Raw genomic sequence first — 22,019 nt, 5'->3', positions numbered from 1 at the left:
CTGATACATGAGTACATTTACATTTGATTACATGATACATGAGTACGTTTACATATAATTACATGATACATGAACACTCTTACATGAACGCATTACATGAGTACCTTTACGTAGATACACTTAACTGTGTACATTAACATGAATACTTGTATCTCGAATTGCGAGGATGATTTATTAGTACCTTCTGTGTAAATCTTCCTGCATATCCCTAGTACCTCGGGATATCTAGACAAGACCCTATCCCTAGTACCTTGGGATACCTAGATGGGCCCCTATCCATAGTACCTCGGGATATACGGATGGGACTAACCATTACGGAACCCATATGTTAGCAACAGTGGGTGATGAACATCTACGGATGCCTACGGTTATTACTTATACTAGGAGTACCTTTACAGGGACTAACCCTTCCTCCGCCCTGCTGCTGCTACAGAGGACAATTGGACAATCTTCGGATGTTCATTAGGTTATATAGGTTGTGTTAGCCCTAGTACCTCGGGATAACAGTTATATACGTCGTGTTAGCCCTAGTACCTCGGGATAACACTTACAATAGTACATTTTCCTGTTTACTTTATTTTGTGATACTTTCACATAAACGATGAGTTAGACTAAGTACTTTAGTACTAAATAATTAAAGGAAAAACTATCATTTTACTAACAAAACATTCGGGTCTTGGTAGAAGACTACATTGTCATAACAAAACATTCGGGTCTTGGTAGAAGTCTACATCTCAAGCTGATAGAAAATAAGGGATTTTCTAGGGCTTTTCATACTTACATCAACATTCTCATTTAAAGGTTTGCATGACTTTTAAAACAGTTTTTAGTAAGAAAGACAATGACACTTAAATACTTATGAATTCACCAGTTTTAAAGCTGATACTCTCTTTCAAAATAACTTGTATTCTCAGGTCAACAGTAGACAGGTACGATGGCCAGGTTTTGAGAAGACGGAGCAGACAAGTCTCGTCTTTTATTTTGATTGTATATTTTTGGTGTCTTACTACAATGAAAGAACACACATGTATTAAAACTTTACTTATAATGCAATGGATGATGTTGTTGCTTGTTTATTATATTACATTGTTGTGATACTGTACATGACGTCCTCCACCCCTAAACGTTTCCGCCGTTCGTGGTTTTGGGGTGTGACAGATAAGCAGTTCAGAGATGTTCATGCAGCTTAATTACTTAGCTAATTAATAGAAAATAGTTGTGGTTAACACATGAGGATCTTTAACAAGCTTAACAAAACAAATTCACCAATTTCAATTAATCCAACCACAAAAATCAACACATAGTCATAAATTCATCTACCCTAAACAGAAGATATGAGTTTTAGCTCATGATTACAACAGAAATTTATCAAAAACGAAATCTAATAGTTTATACATAGTTCAAACAAAAGATTAAGTAAAGAGTAAACCCAAATTGCCTTTTATCTTCTCAAAATTAAAAGATAGGGTTGTTCCACGAGTTCCAGGGCTTCTAGCTGCACCTCCAGTCGCAAATTAACCCCCAAGGGTTCCCCCATTCGTTAGGGTTCGAATGAGAAGCGTTTATATATATATATATATATATATATATATATATATAGAATATATATATATATATATATATATATATATATATATATATATATATATATTCTGAAAACAGGGGCTACTCGGCGAGTCCAGTGACCTACTCGCTGAGTCCATCACTTAAAATCCCGTGTACGGCAAGGCAAAGTCAAGAATCGCGAAACTTCTGACCAACTCGTCGAGTTGATGGCCTACCCGTCGAGTCCGTTTTGAATCAGCATTTTCTCAAAACACGAAAGCCGTCCGAAATTGTGTCTAGTTTTCAGAACATTTTGAATCTCGTCAATCAGAGTTATGGTTCATAAGATATGGCCAAAACACTGACGAGAGGTCAAACTGTCCAGCAACATCCTTCTTTCTTCAAAATCCAAGATCCAAGCATCCAATTGCCAATTCCGCTTCATTTTCCATCCGAGCATGTCTTTGTTGCTGAAAATGAAATATTTAAGCTAATTAAGCACCTTTGGTTTGTTATTTGAGATAAAATTAACATAAAGTATTAAGATGATGCATGATTTTTATGACTAAATAAGCCTATATCAAAATTCCCCACACTTGACTTTTGCTTGTCCCCAAGCAAAATTGAATTTTAGCACACTAATATCACATAAAACAATCCCAATTGAACCCAACCATTATGCCAAGACCGCAACACATGCATTTGTGCCTAAATTTTTTCCTAAGGACCCCCCTTAATCCTAAATACTCACAATCCTCATAAACACTCGCCCACTTCTTTTGAACAACACTCATTTTATGTATCCCTCCGAATCCATCCCCAGAAAACTTTTTAACCTCAAGGTATTTTTGGTCAAGCAACCCAAGCATACATAATCTAGAAAATTACAATTTTTCGATACAACTATGGAGTTATTGGAATTCTTCACTTCTTTGATAATTTAATCTTGATTTCTTTGAATTTACCACCTTCTTTGATTTGATTTTTGGTATCTTCAACTTTTGAACTTTCGGAATTTTGATCTTTTGATCTTCACTTTGATTGCTCCAAAATTCTTACAACTTTTCTTGTAATTCTCTCTCTCTCTCTCTCTCTCTCTCTCTCTCTCTCTTTTTAACATGTATCTCACTTTTTTTTCACTCAATACCTACATGCTTAAACAAGGGCACTCAACTTCAACCTTTATTGGTTAAAGTATTAGTATTCCTGGATACATTTCAAGTACACGATGCTAAACATGTTGCGTCCCTCAAACTAAACGAGGTTGTGTTTTTGTCCCGTGATTTCACTAGAATAAAGGGGGCCACAAATGCATTATAACGTATATAGGCTCAACTAAACTTTTAGGTCCTCATGGAATCATCAAATATAATACTAGCATGGTTTCTAATTGTTTTTACCAAAATATCTAAATTAGCCCTAGCAATTTTATGTAAATTTTTAAAATTAATCTAAATTTTAACTAAATGTAACCAACCCCCTACCTCACACTTAATTTATGCAATGTCTTCATTGCATATTATGCATGAATAAGAAAACATAAAAATAAAGAGGGAATTGGAACAAACTCCCTTGGGATAGTAGTTGCGAGGGTGATCTTTCTTCTTTTGAGCTCCATCTTTAGATGACATTGGCATGGGAACAGCTCATCCATGCCTTGGGTGTCAAAATCTTGTGTGGTACAGCTCCAATTATAAGGGACAAACTCTTGGAAATGCTCGGAAAACGATCTTCAAAGAATAGAACCAATGCCCATATCAAATGTCATCAAATCTTCAGCTCAAAAGTAAGAACAATGAGCGACTCGTCGAGTAAGTATGTAGACTCGCTGAGTAGAAGCGTAAATGGCAGAAGAATCGTGAATTTTCACATGGATTCGGCGAGTCCATAAAATGCACTCGGCGAGTAGACCGCTGTGTGACAAAAATATTATTCTGCCCAAGTCCGTTTCTGATGTATGGGGGTTATATAAAATAATAATTTCCCTCATTTTTCTTTAGGGAATAAACACTCTATAACCCTTCTATCAATTGGACTCATAGCTTGACTCAAAACTTCGTTTCCTCTCTCGCCTAGACTCGATTTCTCGCTTCGTCAGCCTTGAATCTAGACCCTCACATGCAATCCTAAGCTTCAAACTAAAAAGATCAAAACAACACACAAGTAATAGAAAAATGAAAAAAAAACATTGAAATTAAAATCCTAAATTACCCTAATAAACTAGAAGTTTAGAAAGAAAAAGAAAAGCAAACTCTAATGACGGGTTGCCTCCCGCAAGCGCTTCTTTTTGTGCGAGTCTTTAGCTGGACTCCCAACTTAATAAACTTCCAATAAACTCAATGCCAATCCATTCGTTGCATTGGATATTTTATTTGGTGGACCAATTTGTAAAATTTGGCTCTTTGCTTCTAAAACTGGCCAAACGAGCTTTAATTCATGTAACCCAAGAATCTTGACAAGGGTTGGAACCGGCCGGGTACTAATCAGAAATGGATCGTGATTCAGAACTTTCTCCAAAGTTGGAATCGTCACCCCATGCTTCGAAACACAAACCGGAAAAACAGGGGGCCCTGTTATGGTAATAGTCAAACCACAACTTGGTTCCTGCAACTTATGTTTTTCTTGTTCTTCATCTGACCTCTCTGCTAACAATCTTTCCAGCTCCTCCAAATCTTTTTCTGGATTAAATTCTTCATCTTGTAGATTTAACTCTTGTAACTCAGATTGCTCTTGTGTGTTGGGTAAGATGTTATCTAACCATCTTCCAGATTCCTTCAAATCTTCATCTGAGTCATACTCCTCATCTTCTTGCTCAATTTCCTGTACTACTTCCTCAAGAAAAGCATCAAGAGCATCGAGATTTGGAAAATACATAATAAATAAAATATAAAAATAAAAATTAAACTAAATAAAAAAATAAATCAACCTATAAAATAAAAAAATGATAACAATTAGAAAATAAAATTAACAATTTAGAACCGTTCCCTGGCAATGGTGCCAAAAACTTGATGTGTGTGAAACGAACAAGTTTTGATCCTACTAACTTAGACACAAAATAAACACACGAAAGGCAGTGTACCTATCGATTAGTAATATAGTTCAAGCAAGTAGGGTATCGAACACAGGGAACGGTAAACAATTAAAATAAATGCTAATATTATCTAAATAAAACAAGTAATAGAAATGGGACTTTCTCTAGTTTTGCAAGACTAGAAACATAACAATGAAATAAAACTCAAATTAAGCAACTAACAGCTAAAGCAAATAAACAATCACTAAATTCAATAATGGAGAAGACTTCTGTTTAGATTCGACTCATTTGCTCCTATGGTTGATTTTATGGTAAGTGCAATGGATTATTCGTTATTGGCTACCGATTAGTGTGATTAGGTTCACGTTCGCTATTACTAATCCCTAGAAAACAAATTAATTCAAACATTGTCCAATTGGTTAAACTAATGAGTTTCCTAGACTATTGATTCGGGTTAAGTAAGACTTGTAATTAGTTAATCAAATTACTAATTCAATTAACCTCTTGTTGACGGTTCGTCACACAAGGCTCACACATTAATTTACCTGTTTTCTAGTTAACCCTAGTTTCACATTCATTATTCCTAGGCACATAACAATGTGCTCACATAAATCACATGAGATAAGCAGTTAAGAGATGTTTATGCAACTTAATTACTTAGCTAATTAATAGAAAATAATTGTGGTTAACACATGAGGATCTTTAACAAGCTTAACAAAACAATTTCACCAATTTCAATTAATCCAACAACAAAAATCAACACATAGTCATAAATTCATCTACCCTAAACAGAAGATATGAGTTTTAGCTCATGATTACAACAGAAAGTTTATCAAAAACGAAATCTAATAGTTTACACATAGTTCAAACAAAAGATTAAGTAAAGAGTAAACCCAAATTGCCTTTTATCTTCTCAAAATTGAAAGCTAGGGTTGTTCCACGAGTTCCAGGGCTTCTAGCTGCACCTCCAGTCGCAAATTAACCCCCAAGGGTTCCCCCATTCGTTAGGGTTCGAATGAGAAGCGTTATATATATATATATATATATATATATATATATATATATATATATATATATATATTCTGAAAACAGGGGCTACTCGGCGAGTCCAGTGACCTACTCGCTGAGTCCATCACTTAAAATCCCGTGTACGGCAAGGCAAAGTCAAGAATCGCGAAACTTCTGACCAACTCGTCGAGTTGATGGCCTACCCGTCGAGTCCGTTTTGAATCAGCATTTTCTCAAAACACGAAAGCCGTCCGAAATTGTGTCTAGTTTTCAGAACATTTTGAATCTCGTCAATCGGAGTTATGGTTCATAAGATATGGCCAAAACACTGACGAGAGGTCAAACTGTCCAGCAACATCCTTCTTTCTTCAAAATCCAAGATCCAAGCATCCAATTGCCAATTCCGCTTCATTTTCCATCCGAGCATGTCTTTGTTGCTGAAAATGAAATATTTAAGCTAATTAAGCACCTTTGGTTTGTTATTTGAGATAAAATTAACATAAAGTATTAAGATGATGCATGATTTTTATGACTAAATAAGCCTATATCAAAATTCCCCACACTTGACTTTTGCTTGTCCCCAAGCAAAACTGAATTTTAGCACACTAATATCACATAAAACAATCCCAATTGAACCCAACCATTATGCCAAGACCGCAACACATGCATTTGTGCCTAAATTTTTTCCTAAGGACCCCCCTTAATCCTAAATACTCACAATCCTCATAAACACTCGCTCACTTCTTTTGAACAACACTCATTTTATGTATCCCTCCGAATCCATCCCCAGAAAACTTTTTAACCTCAAGGTATTTTTGGTCAAGCAACCCAAGCATACATAATCTAGAAAATTACAATTTTTCGATACAACTATGGAGTTATTGGAATTCTTCACTTCTTTGATAATTTAATCTTGATTTCTTTGAATTTACCACCTTCTTTGATTTGATTTTTGGTATCTTCAACTTTTGAACTTTTGGAATTTTGATCTTTTGATCTTCACTTTGATTGCTCCAAAATTCTTACAACTTTTCTTGTAATTCTCTCTCTCTCTCTCTCTCTCTCTCTCTCTCTCTCTCTCTCTTTTTTTAACATGTATCTCACTTTTTTTTCACTCAATACCTACATGCTTAAACAAGGGCACTCAACTTCAACCTTTATTGGTTAAAGTATTAGTCTTCCTGGATACATTTCGTTATTGGCTACCGATTAGTGTGATTAGGTTCATGTTCGCTATTACTAATCCTTAGAAAACAAATTAATTCAAACATTGGCCACTTGGTTAAACTAATAAGTTTCCTAGACTATTGATTCGGGTTAAGTAAGACTTGTAATTAGTTAATCAAATTACTAATTCAATTAACCTCTTGTTGAAGGTTCGTCACACAAGGCTCGCACATTAATTTACCTGTTTTCTAGTTAACCCTAGTTTCACATTCATTATTCCTAGGAACATAACAATGTGTTCACATAAATCACATGAGATAAGCAGTTAAGAGATGTTCATGCAGCTTAATTACTTAGCTAATTAATAGAAAATAGTTGTGGATAACACATGAGTATCTTTAACAAGCTTAACAAAACAAATTCACCAATTTCAATTAATCCAACCACAAAAATCAACACATAGTCATAAATTCATCTACCCTAAACAGAAGATATGAGTTTTAGCTCATGATTACAACAGAAAGTTTATCAAAAATGAAATCTAATAGTTTACACATAGTTCAAACAAAAGATTAAGTAAAGATTAAACCTAAATTGCCTTTTATCTTCTCAAAATTGAAAGCTAGGGTTGTTCCACGAGTTCTAGGGCTTCTAGCTGCACCTCCAGTCGCAAATTAACCCCCAAGGATTCCCCCATTCGTTAGGGTTCAAATGAGAAGCGTTTCTATATATATATATATATATATATATATATATATATATATATATATATATATATATATATATATATATATATATATATATATATATATATTCTGAAAACAAGGGCTACTCGGCGAGTCCAGTGACCTACTCGCTGAGTCCATCACTTAAAATCTCGTGTACGGCAAGGCAAAGTCAAGAATCGCGAAACTTCTGACCAACTCGTCGAGTTGATGTCCTACTCGTTGAGTACGTTTTGAATCAGCATTTTCTCAAAACACGATAGTCGTCCAAAATTTTGTCTAGTTTTCAGAACATTTTGAATCTGGTTAATCGGAGTTACGGTTCATGAGATATGGCCAAAACACTGACGAGGGGTCAAACTGTCCAGCAACATCCTTCTTTCTTCAAAATCCAAGATCCAAACATCCAATTGCCAATTCCGCTTCATTTTCCATTCGAGCATGTATTTGTTGCTGAAAATGAAATATTGAAGCTAATTAAGCACCTTTGGTTCATTATTTGAGATAAAATTAACATAAAGTATTAAGATCATGCATGATTTTTATGACTAAATAAGCCCATATCAGCTTTTAAGGTTAACAAGGGAAATGAAGACATGAAAGAGAATCGTCAGGATATGTTAAGAAAAAATTTCAACATGTTCAATTATATCCCGGGAGAAACCCTGGAAACTCAGTTGCAACGATTTACTACACTTACTATTGAGATGAATATAGCTGGGATCTTCTTGACTAAATCTGAGATAAACAAAAAGCTACTGAATTCACTTCCGAAATCGTGGGATATGAATGTGGCTGTTATCAAGAAGACAAAAGATCTCAATCATCTTAGTCTTGCTGCTGTAATTGAAGAACTTGACGTTTTGAAGTGTGGAAAAACAATGAGTTCCGCAAACATTCCGGTCAATGAAGTTTCATGTACTCCATCTTGTGAAGCTACGATTAAACTTCTTCGTGAACATAATGATTTGCTAAAAAGGGAAGTCGAGGACCTAAAATACGAAGGATATCAACTTAGGAAAGGACAGAAACCCTGAAGGCTGAATTAGAAGTAAAAACCAAAGACTTTAGGAAGCTTCAAGAAGATTATAGTAATAAATGTGAAAATTATGACTATGTTAAGAAACAACTTGTTGAGTTAACTACTGAGCTTGACACATTAAAAGGCAAATTTGAAACTGCAAATTTTGATTTTTAAAAAATTTGATATGTCAAGCGGAGTAGTTGCAAACATGATAGACCATTGTCTGCTATTTAAAAATAACCAGCAAAAAGGTCTAGGGTATGATAGTGTTCCTCCACCTTTCAATCATAACTACATATCCATCCCTATGACGAATGAAGAAATTGACAGGGAGGCACATCTTCAATATGGCAAACCAACTGGATTTGTGTCAGGAGGTATTCAGATTGAAAATACTAATGTTTCTACTTCATATGCAGGTAAAGTAGCTGAAGATGAGAACAAGGAGAAAACCATTGAACAAACCAACTTCTCCTCGAACTCTGAATCTATTGCTTCGAACTTAGTTGGTTCTGATCAACCTGCTATTGAGAAATACAGGCCACCAATTCCAGTGAAACAGAGTGCATGTTGCAATTGTGCTTGTGGGAAAAATAAAGGACAAGGCAAGGATATACCACTAGGGGCAGGAAGAAATAACTTCATGGTGAAGAAAAATACTTGTTTTCATTGTGGAACACCTGGACACATTACCTGAAATTGTCCTAATCGTGCATACATTCCCTTCTATTGTAACGCCCCGTTTATTTAAATAAATTAATAAATGTAATTCCGGGATTAATTTGTGAAGAATTTTGATTGTGGAGGGCCGTTTAGTAAATTACAGAGTTGATTTGAGAAGAATTTCAGAAGCGGGGGTATGTTCGGTAATTATTAGGTCTTATGATGAAAGAAAATTATGGAATAAGGGGCAAAAGGATAAATATTGGATTTATTTTGAAAAGATCCCATGGGGAGGGACCAGAATGGTAATTATGGGAAAATTGTTAATTGGCCGGGGTATATAAGACCCGTAACCCTAACCCTAAGAAGAAGAAGTGCAACCGTCACCTTACCATTCAGCTGCTCCCCTCTTTCCTTCTATCTCCGGTGCTATTTCCCTTTGTTGTTCAAGTCGTAACCATCTCCGATGATGTCGCCAATCGCCGGAGACCGCCAACAACCACCAGCCATCACCTTCTTCGTTGTTCCGATCAGGCGAGATCGGTGAATTCCAGCTGATTGCCGCCGCTGCTTCGCCATCTAAATGTCACCGCCGATGCCCGTGATGTCGTAGGCAGCTAAGGAAGACCATCGAAGATAGTGGATGGGATCGTATGTCGCTACCGCTCCCATTGAAGACGACGTCGTCGTCGGCTCCTTTCTGATGAGGCTTTCCTTTGCTATTCCCTTAGTTGCCGTTAGTATCGCTGCTAGCCATGACTATTGTCACTTCCGTTGACGGTAAGCTGTTTTAGGATCTCAGGCGACCCTCATGTGTGCGTGTTACCTTGCTGTCACCGGAAACGAACCCGTGAAGAGCCACCATGGCGGCCAACCATGGTGGTTGCTACCGTCATCGCCGCTGTTGTCGTTTTTCGGTGCCATTACCGCCGCCGTAGGCCACCAAGGGGTGGCTGGAGTTGCTTTGCGACCTCATAGCAGGTGTGTGTGTGCTTGTAATCTTGTTAGTGTGTGTTAGTATAGCCGGAAAAGCAGGAAAGGCCACCGCCACCACCGTGATGTGGTGGTTGCCGCCATGAGCCACCGCCGGCCACCATGGTGTGGCTGTGTGTGTGGTTAATTGTGATTTTAGCTTTGTAAAATGTAATTTGATTTTGGAATAATGGAAATGAACCAAACCACCACCGTGAGGTGGTAGCCGCCGCTGTGAGCCGCCATTGACCACCACTACGCGATGTGGTAGTGGGTGGTGCCCCGCTAGCAAACCCTAATTGGCTTAGATATTGGTTTTGGGCCTATTGGGCCATGTTTGAGTGTAAAACCCTAATTATGAGTATTTGGGTCTTGAACTTATTTGGACCCATTTTTGGGCCATTGGGATTGGATTGTGAATTAAGCCCAAACTATTCCAAACCATTTACCTAGTATAGTAAAGGACTTAATGGACTAAGTCCTTAATGAGCTAATTGAGAAGATCCTAATATTTGAGAAATTATCAGGACACACACGAGAATTATTTAATAAGTGAATATTAAATAATAATCATTGGCAGAAATTAATCTAAGCAATAATGGACTTAATGGATTAAGTCCCTAGTGTGTTAAGTCCTTAGTGGGTTAAGTAAGAAACACTTAACCCTAGTTATCATTTGATGTGAAACCCTAATTTCACTTGGGCTTTGTGTTTGGCCATCCAAGAATAATCAAATGGACTAGAGTAATTAGTTGGGCTTTAGGGTAAGGCCCATATGAAGGATTGGGCCCAATTTGGAAAATTAGGCCATAGATGGGCCATAGTTGGGCCTAGTTGGTTGTATGATATTGGGCCCTTAGAATAAGACATGTTGGACTGGACTGAACAATTGGGCCTTAAGGGAAGTCCATGTAGAGATTGGGCCCAATTTGGAAAGTTGGGCCATATGTTTGGCTTTGATCCCTAGTTGACTTTGGGCCTATGGATTGGGCCTTGGGCTTGGGTAAGCTAAGCTAGGGGTAATGTAGTAAATACCCAAAGTATGTATTTATAGTTATGTGTTAGAACCCAATTATTAATTGGGTGTTATCTTGGTGTTGACAGTTCAGGAATCTGTCATCCAATAGCTGGGGTTGAGTCTGTGGGACTTCAGCATGGTGGGATTGTGTCTACGGGACTTCAGCAGTGTGAGATGAGTTTCCTTCCAGTAGGAACGGGTCTAAGGCCACAATGCCGGCCCGTTTAGCTAGCAGTAGTTTCCGGACTTCGGCCCGGTGCAGTAGTTAGTATGTTTGATGCCTTCGTGGCTCAGACAGGATTTATGTGTTATGTGTTCCGGGTCACGGCCCGATGCAATATGAGTATATGTGTGTCCATGTTAGTTGATATGTTCATGTTATGCTTTGTTCAGTTAGTTCCGGACTTCAGTCTGATGCAGGGGACAAGGTCCCAGTCAGTTTCCGGATTTCGGTCCGATGCAGGGGGCAAGGCCCCAGTTAGTCCGGGCTTCGGCCCGATGCAGTTTCCGGACTTCGGTCCGATGCAGGGGACATGGTCCTAGTTAGTCCGGGCTTCGGCCTGATGCAGTTTCCGGACCTCGGTCCGATGCAGGGGACATGGTCCCAGTTAGTCCGGGCTTCGGCCCGATGCAGTTTCCGGACTTTGGTCCGATGCAGTGGGCAAGGCCTAGTATGTGCTTTATATGTTGTATGGTATGTGGTAGTTTGGGGGAGCTCACTAAGCTTCGTGTTTACGGTTTTCAGTTATGGTTTCAGGTACTCAGTTTTTAAAAGAGGAGCTTGGGAAGATTGCAGTTCACACACCATTTGTTCAGCCTGGGATGTTTATACTCTGATATATTTGACAGTTGTTAAGATATTTTGAGATACATTCTTTATGATTCTTATATGACATTTGATGAATATGGTTTTATTACTAATTTAAAACAAAATTATCAGAGCCTTGGTTTGAGGGATTCAGGCACACTCCCGAGTGTGTCTGAACTCAAACTAAGGAAGTGGTATAAAGTTTTCAAGAGAAAAACCATGGTTACAAAAGAATTTTGAGAAAAGAGAATAATTTTAGAAAAAGTATAAAGAAAGGAGTTTTAGAAAAAGCGAAAAGAGTTTTGAAAAGAGAAAAAGGGTGTGGTGCATGCAATCAGCCGAGCTCAAGTAAGTACTCCCAAATTACCCATACAAGTTTATGTTATGATTGTCAGTATCAGTTTCAGTTTCAGTTTCAGTTTTAGTTTCAGCTTCAGTCTAAGTAGAATTGCATGCTAGTTAGGGCTAAGGATCTAGGGAGGATGCCTTATGTGCCTGTTATATGTGTACCAGCTTATTGAGAGATGCATGCTAGTACAGAGTAGCCAGTATGATAGCCAGAGTAGTATATGCTTTAGTATGTGTACTCAACGCCCGAATGCTGCTTGCTTCGTGCTCTTAGGAGTTATAGTTGTCTTTCACTAACTAGTAAACGAATATGATGAGTTACATATTGCAAGGACTAAATAATTTCAGAAGGTTAGGTCTAGCCCTATTTCGTAGCTCTTGTCTGAGTCCAACCGTTTTAGGGTAGGGTCTCTCATTCGAAGAATTATCTAGTTTGAGTAATATGTAATAGTATTCACGAGCTAGTTAGGAGAAGAAAGCAGGAACTTCTTATGCAACTGATGGTGGGGAGTGAGTTGGTGGAGTTAGAGATTTCCCTAGGGCAAGCCTAGGATGAGAGTAGCAGAGATCAGTAGTAGTAGAAGTGACTTGGTGGAGTCAAGGCAGTACTTGAGGAAAGTACGGATAGATGTGGAAGGTAGTATGGGCCCGTACTACTGACAGCAGAGGATCCGTACTCGAATCAAGGAAGGCTGAGATGAATCCCGGGAACTTGTAGTGTGTGAGATCCCTCGAGTTTGGATGAGTATTGTGATGTTAGTGATGGCATGTTTCCGAGTATAGTGACGCTACGTGGTAGACCAGATGGTATATCTGGTGTCGACAGGGGATCAGGCTCGGACTCTGGAGCCGGGCAGATTGATGATCAGATGAGAGAGTTCATTTCATCTGAGAATTTTGCGCAGTATCAGTGACCAAACTCCTGTGATCCTCAGTGTGATCAAGGAGGGCATTATAGAGATTTGTTATGAGAGGCCGAGTGCATTCTGCACTGAGATAGCAGTCATGATAGAAACCTGTACATTGATGTTTCGGGAATTCAGAGTTTGTGAGGCTTCAGATTGTCATGGGGGTTAGGGACCCCATTGTGAGCAGTAGATGGTTGGCGGATGTCACCAACGCTTTGCATACCAGGCATTGTCTCGAAAGGAGACAAGATCTGACTTACTTCCTGTCTCCTGAGGGATAGAGCACGAGATTGAGAAGAAGAGGTTGGTAGTGAGTTGAGGGATGATGTGGTTGATGCTATGTCATGGGATGACTTCCAGATCAGATTCTGAGCAGGGTGTGCCCAGGCGATTGAGGCGTAGCAGTTGGCGCAAGAGTTGTTAGATCTCCACCAGAAGACTGAGACTGTGGCAGAGATCACTGCCAAGTCTCGGGAAAGAGCTTATACGATACCAGTATGCCGCAGATGAGGAAATGAAGAAGGTAAGTTATCAGAATATACTGTAGAATGATAGCGGAGAGATCATGAGTATCTCGGGGTGCAAGACCCTGAATGATATGACTTATAGAGCTTGAGAACGGGATAAGGACTTGGAGCACATTGGTAAGAGGGAACTAGATCAGTTGCTCATATTGAAGGGTCTCGAGAGGAGACCCAAGATTTCGGATTAGCTTTCGAGAGACCAGTAGGACCAGATTCGGTGTAGCACTTGCGGGAGTAGGGAGTAAAACATCATCTTGGTTTACTCCAAGACTGAGGAGTAGCACGAGAAGCACCTGGGGGAGGTGCTAGAGACTTTGAGGAGGGAGGGAATTTTCGCAAGGTTCTCTAATTGTGAGTTCTGGTTGCGCGGGGTGCAATTTCTTGGGCACCTTGTCAATCAGAAGGATATTCTAGTCGATCCGGCTAAGTTAGAGGTTGTGATGCAGTGGGAGATTCCGAGGTCTCCAATTGAGATTCGGAGCTTCCTGGGTTTAGCGGGTTATTACCGGAGATTTATTCAAATTTTTAGAGTTGTGTGATCTTTTGGATTAGCTAGTGTTGAAACACTAGCAATGGTAAGTGTGGTTTCTAGCAAATTGGTCATGGGTGGTGAGAAGGATTGGGAATTCTTCCAGTTTTGTGTGTTGTAGGGCATTAGCTGAATCAAAGAGGGGGAGAATCGCCCAAGGATTCAGAAGCAGGAGCAGTTTTGAGACTAGGATAAGTTTCACATCCTTATTGGGAAGGAAGATAGCCCAAGCGGTTCTATGGTTTGAGGATAGTGTGAGATGGAAGTTCGGAAAAGCTTGCCAATAAGGAGATCGCGTTCCCGTGATGTTACTAGCAAGCCTTAGGGAATCAGGTTTGGGATTCCAGTCAGGACACAAGTTCAGCTGAGTGCGGGGCAAGCGCGTGTTCGATCCAGTATTAGAGTGTTGTAAGTCTGCGGGTGTAGCTGTAGCATTCACTAGCAGTTAGATAGTATTAGAGTGTTGTAAGTCTGCGGGTGTAGCCGTAGCATTCACAAGATTAGCAGATGGTACTAGAGTGATGTGAGTCTGCGGGTATAACCGTAGCATTCACTTGGTTGGTAGATAGCATGAGTGCGTTGTTAGGACGCGGAAAGGTCAGTAGTACCCACCAGTTCGGGTATAGCAGTAAGGAAGTGGAAATCCATGGATTGGATTTTGGAATTTCCTAGACGGATGAGACCAGGTTAAGCCAGTGATAAGATTGTAGAAGCGCCGCTATAGAGATGAGAGCAAGGAACCAGTTAGTCCGGGCTTCGGCCCGATGCAGTTTTCGGACTTTGGTCTGATGCAGTGGGCAAGGCCCAGTATGTGCTCTATATGTTGTATGGTATGTGGTAGTTTGGGGGAGCTCACTAAGCTTCGTGCTTACAGTTTTCAGTTTTGGTTTCAGGTACTCAGTTTTTAAAAGAGGAGCTTGGGAAGATTGCAGTGCACACACCATTTGTTCAGCCTGGGATGTTTATACTCTGATATATTTGACAGTTGTTAAGATATTTTGAGATACATTCTTTATGATTCTTATATGACATTTGATGAATATGGTTTTATTACTAATTTAAAACGAAATTTTCAGACTGTATTTTTCGGATGTTACATCTATGCACAAGACTGCCGCTGGTGGTGGGACCAGTCGGGCTTTCCAGTATTGGGACTTCGATAACACGAAGCCCCTACTTTTGATGGGGTTCAGGACCCGATCATAGCCATGAGGTGGCTAGCTGACGTGGAGGGATGTTTCTTCACATGCATATGTCCTATTGACCAGAAAGTCACGTGTGCTCTGAACCTGTTGAGGTCCAGATGTAGCACCCGGTTCCTGGTATGTATTTTTATTTAAGTATTTTGCATTTTTGGACTGGGAGTCGGCGAGTTGAAGGCCCAACTCGTCGAGTAGGAACAGGATGGGACGCGGGACTTAAGTATCGGACTCGTCGAGTCGGCAGCCAGACTCGACGAGTAGACTCTGACCGGACAAAAACCCTAATCCGAGGGTTTGCACCCTATTTAATCATCTCATTCAGCCCCCACTCGTTCCTAGTGTTCCCATAAACCCTCCATAGCAAACCCTAAGCGTTTGGTGCAAGATCTAAGGCTTTTGAGTGATTTTATTGGGTTTGGATCACAAGGAAGAAGGAAGAGCATAGAAGGATCAAGAGGAGACTGAAGGATTCGAGTTTGGTACATCATTTGCAGTCTTTGAAAGGTATAAAGTTTGTACCTTGCTTGCTTGTTTGTTAGATCCCTTTTTGGGGGAGGATTTAGGGATTTTAAGCCATATGAGGTAACCAACCATGATTGCAAGCATGGTTGGGGGTCAAGACTTTGGATCTAGGACTTGGGAGGAGTCACAAGGTAGATTGGGGTTGCTTTTGCACTCAAGGAAGGTCCCATGCAACATAAGAGCCATTTTAGGGCCTGTTAGGATCAAAAGTCCCATGCATGCACGTAAAGTTCGTAACTTTACGTGCTAAATCGAGCTTAGGGCTTGGATCTATCATTTGGACAAAAGTTGTACATCAGAAATCGGGGAAATAGGACTTGGACGTCATCAACTCGGCGAGTCCGTTCTTGGGACTCAACGAGTCCAAGGCATAAAGTCCCATATCTGTTGAGGGTCAAAGGAACTCAGTTGGGTGTTAGAAGGGTTGTAGAAGGTCCAAAGGAGTGACCCAACGTACTGGACATAGCCTTCAACCTGGAGTTCATGGGACTCGGCGAGTCCAAGGCAATCTTCTTATAGTTGAAGATGAACTCGACGAGATGTTCATACAACTCGGCGAGTCAAGGACAGGACTTGTTCTTCAGATGAAGGTGAACTCGACGAGTTGTTCATACAACTCGGCGAGTCGGATGAAGATTCATTCGATGTTCTTATGGACGGGGAACTCGTCGAGTCGTGGCTTAACTCGATGAGTAGAGTCGTGGATAGGACGGTTAAAGTGTAACATCCAAAAATTTCAAACAATTTTAAACTTTTAAAAACATGTCAAGTTCATTATAATATTACAACTTTGTTTTCAAAACATTGATTATCAGAGTCTTTTCCCAAAAACATAACATAATAGGAGGAGCTGTATGATTACTCCTTGGCATTGTCGCGATCCTTGGAGGTACCTGAAACAATAAACTGAAACTGTAAGCCTAAAAGCTTAGTGAGTCACCCCAAAATACCGATACACATATAGTTCACATAGCAATATCAACATTAGCATATCATGTTAATCAAATAAGAACATCATACACTGGGTCCCCAGCTTTACAAGCTGGACTACCCCCGGGCCCTCAGTACGAGTCTGGAATGCCTATCGGGCCCTCAGCTCGTATCTGGAATGCCATCGAGCCCTTAGTATGAGTCTGGAATGCCTAACGGGCCCTCACCTCGTATCTGGAATGCTCTCGAGTCCTCAGTATGAGTCTGGAATGCCTACCGGGCCCTCAGCTCATATCTGGAATACTCTCGGGTTTGTTGGCTACCGCACGGAGCAGTACAACCTCAACCCACCCCACATAACATGTCGACATGTAACAGATAAATACACATACAGGTAATCAATTAGTATCACAGGCAGCCCTACAGATCTACCCGACCAGCACATCAACTGGCATACATCACTAACTCAAACTCAACATAACAATAACTACTAGGATATCAAATCCAATGGGCCAGCCTTGGTGCCTTAGACCCCTTAGTATAGTGAGGATAACTCACCTCGAAACGTCGACTAACATAACTCAGCTCCAACCTTCGGGTTACTGCCACAAATCCCACCACCTATATTTATCACGAATTGTATAAGTAAGTTTCTGAGCCTTCTAGAACTGTCCTCAAAAGTCAACAGATCAACTTGGGTCAATGGTCAAAGTCAACAGTCAAGGTCAACAGTCCATGTTGACCTGACTCGCCGAGTTCCCTTGGCTACTCGCCGAGTTTCCTTGGCTTTCGGTGCACTCACCGATTCATCGAGTGACTCGTCGAGTTTCCCTCGTTTTTCGACTAAACTCTAAAGCCACTCGCCGGGTTTCCTAAGCGAAACTCGACGGGTACATACGCGTGCATAACTTTGGGGGAAATTCATCCGACTCGACGAGTTGTTCATCAACTCGCCGAGTTTCATGACGGTCTTCATCGGACTCGCCGAGTTGTTCATCCAAATCGGAGAGTTCACGGCTTTCTTCATCAGACTCCCCGAGTCATCCTTGTGACTTGCCGAGTCCGTTCGGTCCTTTTTCCATACAGACTTATTCTAAGCCATGCAGTGGCTCCAATTCATAGATCTAGGCTTCTATGGCATACTTATCACGTAAAGTCACAAACTTTACGTACATGCATTGCCTTTAAGGCTCCAAATGCCAAGTCTAAGCTCTTAATGGGGCTTCATGCCCAAGAGGGACCTCATACATGATAAATTCCAAGAATTTATGTTGCTAGAGCTTAGAGAGGGCTCAGATCTGAAGTTACAACTTCAGATCCAACTCATTGTTCAACTTATCAACCCTTAAGGTCCATAGAAAACCCTAGAACTTCATAAAAAGGAAAACTCACAGAAGAGATGGTGATATAGGATACCTCTGGAAGATGACAACTGAAAATAGTGTTGATTTCGCTACTTTACTTGCTCCACCCTCCTCTTCCTTCAAGCTTTCTCCTTCAAAATCTTCAAATCAAGCTTCACACACTCACCAAAGTTCACACACTCGAATTAGGGACTCTCTAAGACTGTAAAGAGGCCCAAGGGAGGCCAAGGCTCCTTTAAATAGGGACTCAAACCCCGGAATTTAGGGTTTCATTGGCCAGCTCCTACTCGCCGAGTCCCACTAGTGGACTCGCCGAGTCAGTCACTTAAGTAGCGATCCAATCCCGCTGCTAGTCGACGAGTAGGGCAACCAACTCGTCGAGTAGGGCCAAAACCAAGAAACTATAATTGGAAAATACCTGAGAATCGAGGCGTTACAAATCTCCCCCACTTGAACTAGACTTCATCCTCGAAGTCCGCTGGTATAAACAATGTCGGGTAGTGCTCGCGCATCTCCGCCTCCGGTTCCCATGTCCACTCGGATCCCCTCCGATGTTCCCACTGTACCATGACTAAAGGTATCTCCTTGTTTCGCAGAATCTTCGCCTTTCTTTCCAAAATGGCCACATGTCTTTCCACATAGTTTAGGCGCTCGTCGATCTGAACATCATCCAATGATACCACAGCCTCCTGGTTTGTAATGCACTTTCGTAATTGCAATAAAAAGTATTGTGGATCCGACTAAGCTCTTTCGGAAGCTCTAATCTATAAGCCACCTTGCTAACCCTTGCAATGATCCTGAATGGCCCAATGTATCGAGGGCCCAACTTTCCCCTTTTCCTGAAACGGATCACACCCTTCTAGGGTGAGACCTTCAGAAGTACCATGTCGCCTGTCTGAAATTCCAGTTCGGATCGGCGTCTGTCGGTGTAACTTTTCTGCCGACTCTGAGCTGTTTGTAACCTCTGTCTGATCTGCTGAATCTTCTCGGTCGTCTGCAAAACCACCTCCGTCCAGCCCATTACCCTGTGACCCACCTCGCCCCAACAAATTGGGGTGTGACATCTCCGCCCGTACAACAGCTCAAATGGCGGGGCGCCAAGGCTAGAATGATAGTTGTTGTTGTAGGCGAACTCTGGAAGCGGTAGGTGAGAATCCCAACTCCCACCGAAGTCGATGGCACACACCCTCAGCATGTCCTTGAGGGTCTGAATAGTCCGCTTGCTCTGGCCGTCTATCTGAGGGTGGAATGTTGTGCTGAAGTGCAACCGCAGGCCTAGTTCCTCGTGCAACTTCTGCCAGAAACGGGAGGTAAACCTGACATCCCGATCCGAGACAATGGAAACGAGAATCCCATGGCGAGACACGATCTAGCGAACGTACACCTCGGCCAACTTTTCGGCCGACGAACTCTCCCGTATGGCCAAGAAATGGGCACTCTTCGTCAATCGGTCCACGATGACCCAAATGGCATCGAACCCCTTCACCGTATTTGGCAACTTGGTGATAAAGTCCATCGTGATCTGCTCCCACTTCCACATGGGAATCTACAGGGGCTGCAGCTTGCCATGCGACCTCTGAAGTTCGGCCTTGACCATCCTGCAGGTCAAGCACCTCTCGACGTACCAAGCGATCTCGCGCTTCATACCCGGCCACCAATAGCTCAAAATCAAATCCCGGTACATCTTGGTGGCTCCCGAGTGGATGGAGAAGTGAGACTTATGAGCCTCTTCCATAACCATCTGCCTGATCCCGCCAGACATCGGAACCCTAACCCGACTATACCTGGTCAGTAATCCCTGAGTATCCTGCACGAACATGGTGTTTTCACCCTTGATCCTTTCCCTTTTCAAATTTTCAGGTCGCATCCCCTCTATCTGAGCATCCATGATCAAGCTCACAAGCGGGGAGTCCACAACTATTTTCATACATATTACTTGTGACAACCCGAAATTTATTCCGTCATTTTAACCCCTTTTTCCGTTAATAAGCCTCGTTTTATTTAACTGTCCGTTAACTTTTGGACTGGTTAATTAATTTGGGACTTTTTAAATGACTTAGTAAGGGTTGAAACAAATTAGAAACACCCTCATTAATCCCTTGGAAAAATTTTAGTTTCAACCAAGTTAAAATACGACCACTAAATCGGGTGCAACCAAAAGCCCCGTTTAAAGGTAGTATCGGGTAGATTTCCACTGAGCCCTAACTCAAACCCCTATATAAGGGGGAGTGGACTTCATTTCCACCCTTTTCACACTCTCACTACACCCTCCCTCTACAACTTATTTTTCGAGCCAAAAACGTCCGTTTCGAGCCCCAAACGAGTAAGCCATCTACCCTAACTTGTTGTATAGCTTATTTAGCATGCAAATTCGAGTTTAAGACATAAAATAGGGGCGAGATTATGTGTTTATGGCCCAAGAACACTCTTGGACTGTGAACAACCTTAAATGGGGTTTTTAAGCCCCAAAACCCCTCTAAACTACCCCTAAGGCTTAGATATGGCTAAATGGCTTATGGAATCGGACTTAGAACACATTTAACTTAACTTTTGGGGAGTAAACAAGAACATGCTTGGGCCGTAAACTCCTCTTCATGGGGAGTAAACTCAAGTTTAAGTGTTAGAAATGCCCTAAAACACCTCCTATGGCCTTGGAAAAATGTCTAGAAGCTATCCCATTGATATAAAGGCTTTAAACTTCAATTAATCCAAGAAAATAGGAGTTTACGGCTGTAAACCCCCCATAGGAAAGGTCCATGGGCCCTAAACTCCTAAAAGATGCCCAAATGATGCCCTAAACTCCCCATTTGACTTGGAAAAATGCACAGGATTTTATTCTCTATCATTTAAGTCCTTAAAACACCAAAAGTATATACACATAGGAGCTTACGGCCGTAAACTCCTTGTTTAGGGCCGTAAACTCCTCAAATGGTCCCTTTGTTGCCCTAAATCCACACCAATGCCTTATATTTGGACTTAGCATAATTCTACAAGGGATATAAGACACTTTGGCCTCCTAGAACATCCTCACCATGAGTTTACGGCCGTAAACTCATGGGAGTTAGTCCCAGGTCTGTGAACTCTATAAAGAGTTTACTCTTGGAGAGTAAACTCCCTATTTAAGCCATACACACCCTTAAATGTTACCCGGGACACCCCTAGCACTTAATCAAAGTGTTTTCCGCACCTTAGGATGCGTATACATGTTTAATTGGTATTATGTGTACTAATTGTATGTAAACATATGTTATCATATGTTAATAGGTCACTAAGTGTGTTTAAGTCTTTACTTGACACCGAGCACCCAACCGGCACCTTCGTTTGATCCACTTACAATAGGTGAGTTCATACCCCCGAATTAACCTTTTAAATGTTTTTACATGTTTTTATGGGGGGGGGGGATACAAGTTGAACATGCCAGTTATCATATCAGTCACATGTGATTGATAACCCGCGTGCACAAGGATTTACTACACTGTCAACTATTTACCAAGTATGATACTATAAATGGTTTTCTAAAACGTCTTTACTTGTTCAAATCTGTACTTATATTGTTTTATCAAAGTTATAACCAAAGTGTGTTTATGAAAGGTTTTCAAAGGATTTCTAAAGGCTTTCAAACTTATTTTACAAAAGAATACCAAGTCGTGATTTTCTCAATTATAAAGGTTTTCTAAAGTTTTCATCAAAGTTTTCTTCCATGTTTTTATACTCTTACTTGGTTAAGATAC

Source organism: Lactuca serriola, chromosome 4 (genome assembly GCF_051521515.1).
Source record: "Lactuca serriola cultivar US96UC23 chromosome 4, Lser_US96UC23_V15, whole genome shotgun sequence".
In the NCBI taxonomy this organism is placed as follows: domain Eukaryota; kingdom Viridiplantae; phylum Streptophyta; class Magnoliopsida; order Asterales; family Asteraceae; genus Lactuca; species Lactuca serriola.
Note: the sequence above shows the minus strand (reverse complement) of the source record.